This window comes from Colossoma macropomum, unplaced genomic scaffold (genome assembly GCF_904425465.1).
Source record: "Colossoma macropomum unplaced genomic scaffold, Colossoma_macropomum, whole genome shotgun sequence".
NCBI classification, from domain to species: Eukaryota; Metazoa; Chordata; class Actinopteri; order Characiformes; family Serrasalmidae; genus Colossoma; species Colossoma macropomum.
Window position 1 is genome coordinate 40134173 of NW_023494805.1, and position 11011 is coordinate 40145183.

Below are 11011 nucleotides of genomic sequence, written 5' to 3' on the forward strand. Positions count from 1 at the left end.
CCAGCGAAGCGTGCTGTGTACAGCAAGACTGGCTTTAACCGGATTTGGGGCAGAGGTTGCTGGTAATGCTGGAATACTATCACAGTTCAGCATCAGATAATAACGGCTGTTCTCAGTTCTGTGACATTATACACAGAAGTACCGTACATGAAGTACATGAGTAGGTCGATGGCCACAGATGGACACTGGACGGAGTGTTTCTTCTAGGCTGCAGAAGACGTAAAAAGGGCTGTCAAACCAAACAATGATGCAATCAAAGCCATGGAAAGTTCTTCATTTCGCTTGCTTATCAAAACCAAACATCCACAGGTTCCTGATGAGGCAACATTCGGACAGATGCAACCCTTGAGAGGTTTAGCTGTTGATACTAGATCGACTTCCTAATAAAGTCCCTCCTTAAAGCCACTTTATGTAAACATAAACTTGACCGTGTACCACCACTTTCTTTTCTGGATGCCACAAGTTCAGAGAGACTCGTCACGGGCCACTATGGTACCATTATTTACACTGCTAGAGAAACGTGTCGGCTTGTCAGGTCACTGCCGAGGATATTTTGCATAGGGCTCATTCTATGAATTGTGTTTGATGGTCTGTAAATCAGATGCATTTCACATTAAATAGTGGGGTCTCTTCTTTGGACTTCCACCATAAGCGTAGCCTCTTCTCTGGAAAAGCACAAAAAGAACAAGCAATAAAGCCTGCTTTGACAAAAGGTAGATAAATGCTGGGTTTGAAAAATGCTCAAGGGAAGCCATTTTTTTCCCTCTGCCGTGGCCATTTGAATCCCAAGAAGCAAAGTTGACTGTTTACCCAAACATCCAGTGACACCAGGGCCAAGTTTTTCCATCGAGGCTCCAGCGGGAGCCAAGAAATCTGGGGAGTTTATTTTCGAAAAATGCTGCGAGGACCGAGGTGTGCTAAGGCCGGCTGACGTCAAAGCACCGACGGTCCAGGGAAAACGGTATGCTGGAAAGCCCAAATATGAGAAACGAGGAACCTGGGGCTGGAGCCCTTGGGGTGGAAACGAGAACAGGATCCTACCAAAACAAGTCAGCTCGCTGCACTTTCAGAGAAAGGAGTCGGCTTCCTGCTCGCCGGGCTTCTTTATCGCTTCCTCAGAATGCGGGACAGAGGCCAGCGCTCATATCAGATGGAAGGTTCATAGAATTTATTCAAAAGGAAAAAGACAATGAGGTTGCTGACAAGGAGAAAAAGCCTATTCCTGAAAGGGCAACAGGGGACACAGGGGCGTTAGTAGGCCTTTAGGCCCGGCGTCAGGAAGTCATTTATTGGGGCAATGCATCACCAACTCCACCACCACCATCACGGTTTCTCCTAAATTGAATTCTATTGATATATTTTGTAAAGAAAAATATTCAACAGAAAATTACACAGAATTATACAATGAAATATAACATTTTTTTCAGTACTTACTGTGCCTCTTTCCCTTTATTCCAACTTCCATTCTTTTCAGGAGACTCACTTTCAGTTTTTAAAGAATCTGCAGACACACCTCCAAAGTTCAGTCTTAGAAGCTGGTTGATCATTTTCTGAAGTAATCAAACACATTCAGTGGTGTTGAGGTCTGGACTCTGGGGTGGTCAGTCCATTGTTCAGCTTCTTTGTTTGATGTGTCCGTCTCCTTTTCTCAGTGAGGTTCTTCTTCACAGCTACACATCCTTTCAGACCCACAGCGCTGAGTCGTCTTCTCACAGTGGAAGGATGGACAGAAACACCTGTGGATGTTTTCAGATCTGAAGCAGCTTGATTTTCTCCTCTCTCTCAGAGATGAAAGCTTTAAGTGCTGTTTATCTGATGGGGGCAGTTTTGGGGTCAACCAAGTCTTGCGGTTGTTACTGTACATTACCGTCCAAGCTTAGCGGCAGTGGCCTGATATTCACTAGCAAACCAGACAGAGTGAGCAAACAAGCCACAAGCACTGATGATGGGCCACTCGCAATATCTGATGATGCTATCAGCATGGACTTCAGAAGATACTTGAAATTTCAGCGGCCGAACCTTCTGCCAGCACACTGTCGCCATCTCTGCTTTCTGCGTAGCTTTGCAGAGTTACTGATACCGATATCCCGTAGGCTCCTCGGATTACTCTTCCTTGTGTGGATATGCTGCCCCCCTTGTGCTTTTTGGATGCTCCACTCATGATTTACTTCGGCCAACAGTCTTGAGGTACACACTGCAGCTTCCAAAAATATTAAGCACAAAAACGTGGTGAGCATGCTGTGCGAGTACGTCAGTTGACTCGATGTTGATATCTCTTTGCTCTTGGAACAATACAGCACACTGCCTCTCCACTCTGGAAATTACACTGCAGTGACTCATAATATTAATGTGTTTTTGCTATTTCCCAGTCATATCTAATTAGACCTGGGTCAAACCACAAGCACAGCCCTTGCTACAGGTATTCTTGTAGAAGCTGTAACATATGATAATGTAGCATCCTGCAAGCAATGTCGCATCCTGTGAGGAGGCAGGAGAGACATTTGATGTAAATAAGTTGCTGTTGTTTGGTTACAGATGTGCACATGCCGTTCTGGGCTGTGGGGGCAGTTGGTGCAGTGTTAAGGCCTTATGTCGGAAGTGTAGGCCTAGAAGAGACCTGCGTGCTGTCAGTAGCATAGCTCGATGCTGGAGGAGGCAAGGCGAGGCACGATGGCGGTGCTGGCAAGAGGGAAGCCGGTGAAAGCATGGAGCGGAGCGGTTGGTGAGCCGGCGTTATGAGAGAAAAGACACTGTGTGGGCAGTGCTGTGAGTAAACGGATGCCGGCCGGGAGGTTCAGTGGCAGCTGCTGGCTGGGGGTCTTGGAATGAGCTCATTGCCCTCGACAACATCCCTACTGTGACCAGGCGTGTTCACGCACACCAAGAGAGGTACATCACACAGCTGGAAGCCGGCCATCGTCCAGCTCAAGCTTAAGGTGGTGGGTCGCTGGGACCGACCTTTGAAGAGGGGGTTATGTGGCATCCACTACTGGCTGCATGCAACTGTGAAAGGCTTGGGAGGCCATGCAGAGGGCTGTGCGAAGAGGCTTCCTGATTTAGATGTTGTTTAAATTGTTTGTTAGTATAAAGATGTGTAGTGTTTTATTTGTGGTTTAATGTGTCTGGGGGTGTAGGAGTTTTGTGCTGATGGTTGGTCACAATGGGCTATGGTGACCTCCCCTGTGAGCTGAGTGCTTTGTATGTGCCTTTCTGCTAGTGTCTAATAAAAGAGCACTACTCACAGCAGAATCATGGCCTCCCTGGCTCTGCACCGACACCACAATATCATCACCATACCTGCTAATTCAGCTGGACTATGAACTTTAAGAAAGTAAGCTCGTACTTGTTCCAATCTGATCACAGAAGCTACCTCAGACTACAGATCTGACCTGCAGACCTACAGTCCAGCTAGAGGTGGTGCAGAAACACTAAAGGCTGACAGTTTAAAACCACAAAAATGATCATAAAACCACATTAACATTTTATTTTTTAAGAGATAACATAGTAATATCTTGTTAAGTCCAGGCTTAAAATGAAAACTGACCTGTTTTACTTTGTTAGACCAAATAAAGGGGAATTCCACCCAATTCTCAACATTTCTACATACTTAAATGGTTGAAATGTAAACAGAGTTGTCAGAGTGGTTTGGTGTGAAATGCTCAGTTCTAGAGAAACATACAGAGTCAGAACTGTTCACAGTGGTGGTGATAGGAACCAGACGTCCACCTCTAAAGGCTCCCTCACAGAAAGTTACTACATGAAATGGCTCTGATTCCTGACACATTGCTTTAGTTCTGAGAAGGTTTGGGTCTTAAATATATATATTTTTAAACCCATGCAGGGTGTTGTGAGCACCCAAAAACATGTTTTCTCATTTTTTCCATCAATACATAAAAAACTCAGGAGACTTTCTCTACATCTCAACATCTGAATTGAAATGAAAAATCAGCGGAATTCCCCGTCAAGCATGATTCATCATAAATCATTTAAAGGACAAAATTCTTGTTTTCCTGTAATCTTTGATCAAAGTGTTTGCCTCGAAAACATTTCCTGTTTGGATTAAGTCAGCGTGCACCAGTGGGTGGGGGAAAATAATAATAACCAATAAAGTTATTTATGTGAGTAGGTTATTTGAGCCCAACGGTGCTGGTTATGAAGGGTTATAACATCCTTGTTTTGTAGCTAGACGCTGCTTTCTGCTTGCATTAGTCACCTGTCGCAGGATCCTAAAATGATTAACCCTTAATAAGCCATGAATAAGCCAGGCCCAAAGCTTCATTATACACTTCTATAACCTAAAACTGCTCCATTCGTTTGCATTAAAGTCCCGGTAGTTACTGAATAATAAGCCTTTATGTGGCATAAACCTGGAATGTTAAGGAAACAATGGAAACACAGTGAAGTTAAATTTTTTTACACTTCTGCATAATTAAGTTGTCAAGATGTAAACGAGGTCATTCACAAAACAGCAATGGTTATACAATCCAGGAAGTTGTCTGATGCCTGAGGTACTGTTTTACAAGAGTTTTGTGATAATATTTTGGCCTAAAACATATTTTTTTAAATCCATGCATGGTGGGAAGCTACCTGCAAGATAGAATAGTAGAATAAAATAGTAGAAAACTTTTTTTCACATCATCAGCATTGCACATCACTGCTGTCGGAACAAAACACTGTATCTTCAAAATGATAACTTTATAGGAGAAGGACAAAACATGCTCTACTTTCAATGTAAGTCAGTGGAACCAGACTTCTTTCCAAGTCATTTTGGGCCGTTTCTTTTGGCCTGTTCATCATGAAATTTGCCCACAATGTAAAGACCAACATCTATTTTTATTAATTATGCCAAAAACTGAAAAACGTCAAAAAAGGTGATACGAGGTTTTATTCCGACAGCAGTGATATAACTCGGAAGGCACGCGTGGATTCCCTGGATAAAGTTTTTGGATAAATAAAATGGCTGTATTTGGGTTATAGAGTCTGTAGATTTCACCACAATACACAACAAACCACTTTGAATGACATTCAACCACTGAATTATGCAGAAGTTCTGAAAAATAAGTGGAATTCCCTTTATTACATACTTAGTCTTATTATTCAGTAACTACAGGGACTTCAGTGCAAACAGGCTGAGCTATTCTTACATTATAGAAGCGTGTAATAAAACTTTGGGCCGGCTGGCGGGCCCTGACCATTTAAGGGGTTAGCTCCATTTATGAGAGCGTGATAGCTAGTGGCCCACCTTCACTGCAGGAATAAAATGATACGTCAGCATAGTGTTGTGTCAGTTATGCCCCTAAACCCCCCCTCCCTCCCCACCGCCGCCCTCATGATGGACTGTTTACATTACATCTCAGTTCTAAGCCGACAGCAGCCCTGAATAAATGGAGCTTTTCTCAGCATTAGATTCTATTAAATGACATATATTACTTGAATATGACACATATTGGTCCACACAAAGCAAGGTAGAGGTGAACGAGGCCTTAGACGCCCTAAACTCTTAATATTTTGTTTGGAAATGCATGACGACATTCCCAAACCTCCGACAGTAACACTGTGTGCAGTAAGTGCTTGTTAATGCGTTTAGCTCCTGCTGATCCACCTGAGTCCTCATCCAGATGCTCCTGAAGGCTTCATCAGTTCAGCCAGATGTGCTACATTAGCAGAGTGGACATAATTAAAAGCGGCTCAGTGTTTCCGAAGTGTACCACCTATGGGTGTAACACAGGCCTATTCCCAAGGAATCGAGGGTCTATCAGCGCTCTAATGTAAATCCTAAGCCCCCTGTCTTCTCTCAGCTTTGTAGTTTATGACTCGCAGGCTTTGAAATCTAACCCAGTTCTCAGATGGAAACATTGACACAAAAACAAGGGCCCTATTCCTTCTGGGTTTACAATAAACAAGCACTAACAACCTCCCTGCGTTATGATGACGTCTTTTCCTTCAAACAGAACTTACTCGGAACTGTTGTTAGAGAATGGCATTGCATCACACTCGACCTGTTTGTTTTTCAGGCTTTTCTGCAGCGTCTGCAGAATAAACCACACAAGTGACTGTTATGCAGACTATTGTTTTCCACATTATCATCTCTAGAACTTCAATGCGGCCTTTACAGCAGCCTTGCTGAACGGTGGGCATGTGAATGTAACCGTTTTTAGATCAGTCTAATAAAACCAATGATGACCTCGTGTTTAAATATATATATATACGTCATTTCAACACACCAGCTTTAGATTGTGTGTAAATTTCATGAAGAATGGACAAACAGAAACGGCCCAAAATTACTTGAAAAAAGTCTGGTTCCACTGACTTACATTAGAAGTAAAGGTTTTTTCCTTCTCCTGTAAAGTTGTCATTTTGGAGATACGAGGTTTTCTTCCCACAACAGCCACATATATATATATATATATATATATATATATATATATATATATATATATATCGTCACTATCCAAAACAAGTATCTCCAAAATAGTAACTTTACATGAGAGGGCAAAAACAGTTTTACCTTTCAATGTAAGTCAATGTAAAGAGGTTTTATTCTAAGTGATTTTAGAGCATTTCTATTGGTCCATTCATCGTGGAATTTTCACACTATGTAAAGCTGGTGTGTTGAAATGATGTAGAAAAATAAAAATTGACAAAAATAGAGATACACAGTTTTCTTTGGACGGCGACGATACATAATATAGTACTATCATATTATTTATGTGTATTATAGTGTTATTATGTATCACTATAATACATATTGCGGATTATAAAAGGATAAAGGATCTTTTCAAACATAAAGTACTAAAGAAATCGTATTTTTATATTCTATATTCCAGCTCCTCCATTTAGCTGTGTGTATTTGGTTGTTTTTGCCGTCTAGCAGGCCGGCTCGCTGACTGACTGACTGACTGACTGACTGTCTGACTGTCTGACTGTCTGAGTGATTGGCCTGATTGTGTTTGTAGCTTTATGGCTACTGGCTGCATTTCTCTCAACTGTTATATCGTTTAATTACATGAATGTGTGCTCTACGCTCAGGTTAGAAGGCAGTGCAGGAGGGAGAGCTGCAGAGACGACAGGGCTGTTAATAAGACTGGTAAGTTCTATCTGGGCTCTAAATGAATGATTGCTTCCTGCTGTTAAACGCTGTTGACACTTGTGTGATTAATGCTTTGCAGCCGATGGCCGTCTGACAAAACTAGGCTCAGCTAGTGTTGTTTATAATATTTCTGAATCATTCCAAAATAATCTAATCGGATCAAAGTCAGGTGAGTGTTCATGATGCACTGAATTGATTACTTAAAAACCATAATCAAATCAAATTTACAATCTGAAACTAGCACATTTGTGGAATTTGGCAGTCTGATTGGCTCGACTGCTCCAGATAGAACAGGAAAAAGGCAGGAAACCCCACTCTGTGTGATTTGAGTGACTTTTCTGAAAACAGTGATCTTCTTTAAAAGCGTGTATCGTATTTCTGCATGTTCAGACAGCACAGTCACCTAGAAACGTGTGCAAGGACACTGGAATGCATGTCAGTGCCAAACGTTTTTACCGAGAATCAGTCAGGGGACTAAAACACACACACACACACACACACACACACACACACACACACACACACACACAAACTTAGGCTTGTTTTTTATACCTTGGAGGATGTGAGGTCATATATTTAAACATAATAATGTCACATAAGTGTTTATTATGTATTGTATTATGTCCCATCTATATATATATATATATATACACACACTGGTGTTCTTACTTGTAATATATTATATGTAATATATTATATATATTATATGTAACATTTCCCGCATGTATTAATTTTATAATGGTCAACAGGTGTTATGCTCAACATAAAGTACAGTAAAATCATTTTAACTCAAGGCCTTGAGTCAGGGACAGATCATAGTCTCATGAGACCCCTGGACACAAGTGTCTTTAAAGGCCCCCCAACCCTCAGATTTTTACTCTTGAATGCAAAAAATGACCAATAAAACAGACCTGCAAAACAACTTATCACAGAAAGCTGGATTTCCTCATAGATGTTCAATAAAATAGGTTGATGTAGCATGTAAACCACTGTTAAAGCACAGTCTGCACCGTCCAAGCTGTGAAATATGAATTCAATGTTTCAGTGATGTCACAAAAACACACTTGCATATATCAGCCTATTCAGTCCACAGCAGTTTATCATAGCTCACACTTGCTTCAGCCTGGACTGCTTTTTGAATGATTCCCAAAACAAGACAGCCAAGCAGAACAGAGCTCATTTACAAACAGCAGTCTTAAAGGCGCATTTACAAAAAACAGTCTATTTAACTGTAAGTGAAATGGAGAGGTTGGAAAATAGTCCTTTAGCTTTTGGTACCTAAAGGCACACGAACGCAGTGAGTCGACCTCAAAGGACATTATTAATTACGAGAAAATGTTGGATATCGGCCCTTTAAGCCCTAAAGTCCCAGGCTTATTATATACTAAGACTCATTATTCAGTAGCTACAGGGACTTCAATGCAAACTGGCTGAGCTATTCTTAAGCAATAGAAGTGTGTAATAAAGCTTTGGGCCCACCCTGGCCATTTAAGGGGTTAATAAACCGCTTATATTTGTTTATGTGCACTTTAAATGGCGCTGGGACAAAATGCAATCTAACCAAAATTCTCAGATTATTTCCTACCATTATATTTTTGCATATTTAAGTGTTATGGGGCTTCATTTTGAATATGCTGGCAGGATGTGGCCATTCATTTAGTCTTTACGTATAAGGGCTATTTGGTCATTTAATTTCTGTATCTGCAGCGGACAGTTCTTAGTCTTTGAGCCGGTGGTCTGAGACCCCCTGAGGCCCCTGGAGGACAGAGGCCCTTGAGCACTGGCCCCACTGGCCTGGTTAGTAATCCATCCCTGCCTAAAAGTTTACACAGTTTACTTTATTATTAGATCAACATAACTGCAATTCTTCTGCTAAGCAGTGCAGGTAATTCACAGTATAATACGGTTTCCAAGCCGCAGAGGTTATTAGCAATGACATGTTCGACTGTGTTCAGACGTGGCTCAGCCAATCAGATCAGTTTTATAATAACTTTCTATGCCTAATCCTAAATACTAAACAAAAATGTTTTCCAGTTTTGTAAAAAGCACTTCACAAGGTCAGGGGCATGTTGTCGGTCCTGCAGGTCTTCCCTGTTTTCCTCTAGTTTTCCTGCAAAGTCAGGACATTTCTCAACCCGAAAATGTATAAAAACAAACACAAACAGGGCTCAGAAGAAGTTCGAAGCTACATTCGTTACATCCACATACCTCTAAACTCTGTTCAGAGAAGTACCGATGTTACCATGACAACAGCGAAGAGCCTAAGAGTCCTATGAGTCAGTTTTATGTAGCACCCACATCATCTCACACGCATATTCACAAATTCATAGCACAAAGACGCCTGTCAGGCCTTCTGCAGCAGCTGGACCGTGGTTTTGTTTACCCTCCAAATCTTTCCCATACTGTAATTACGGGAACTCTGCTCAGCCTCTCAGAATTCCCTATGGACGTCCAGCAGGCGCGGACGGCTTGCAGAATGTACTGGCCTCCCATTCAAAATGTGCATATATAAGCCACATAAAGGTACATTTCAACTGCCTATTAAAACATATGCATAATTCAACTATTAAGATGTAAACAAAGTCATTCAGAGCTTGTTTACACCTTGCAACAACATGTGTTTCGTGTCCTGATCGTATCTGGATACACTTTGGCTGGATTCCATTTACACTTTCCACTAAAACGCGTCCCCAGTTTGACCAGATGAGATCCGATTGTATCTTTCCTGCGTAAAAAGACACATCGACACGTGTCGTTTCCGTTTTACTTCTGTTTACTCTTTTCTCCTTTATGATAAAAGTCAATAAGCTAAGCTTTGATGCTTTCATCGGCCTGGAGTGCATGACGGCAGTGCCTCCATCTTTCGTGTCTTTGTTTATCCTCTGACTTGCTAGTCAGCACTCGGCAGACGCACTTCTGCTCATGCATTTGTGTTCGGATAACGAAACGCATTCTGTTCAATGGTCAAGATCCGTCCCTGACCTCCTCCGAATGTGGTTTGACTGATACGATCATGATCCAAACACAATGTGTCATCAATTTTCAATTTTGTATCAACTGTGCATCAATTTTGAGAGATTTTGGAATTCCTCTTGAATATTTCCTCTTCAGGGGGCACACATTTGAACCCTCCCCCCTCAAAAATGATCCCAGTCCTTCAGCCAAGACATGAGTTGGTTTGCTTCTTTAGTTTTGTACAAGTCTAATGTTGCTTTTAGTAATGCGAGCTAATACTTCACCAATTAACATCATGCTAACTGCAGGCCTAAATCAGCACTCACTTGCTGCAAAGTGCATTTGTTGTGTAATCTCGAATAGACTTGCTTATGTAATGTCTGATACTGCATAACACCCTGTTGTCTATAAACATGGACAAAAGCAAGCTGAATATAGAGGAAGCCTCCATCCTGAAGCCTGAATTTAGGTTAAGCAGGTCTAACTGGTGTATATTCGCTACCATTGCTTGTTAGGACAGTGTGTGACGCAAATAAAAACAGAGCGGAGTGATTAGTAAATTCTGTTCAATCTGTATTGAATTGAAAACAAAAACATGATATTAAAACATGATGAATTCCAAATGTGATACCTGCAACATTATTGCATAATAGTTGGGAGAAGGTTTACCACCATGCTACATCAAATACACCAACCGATCCAGTTTTATATATAAAAAAAAACTATTTTTTTTCTGCTTCATAATGTACCGCACACCTTCAACTGGACTGCTGGAAGGTCAGTCCAGCACCCGCACTCTCTGATTACACAGCCATGCTGTTGTAGCACGTGCAGAATGCGGCTTGGAATCATTGAAATAAGTATGGACGTCCCTGAAAAAGACGTCATCTAAAAGGCAGCATGCATTGCTTCAAAATGTGTATCGATCTTTCAGTGTTAATGGTCCTTTTACAGAACCTGGATTTT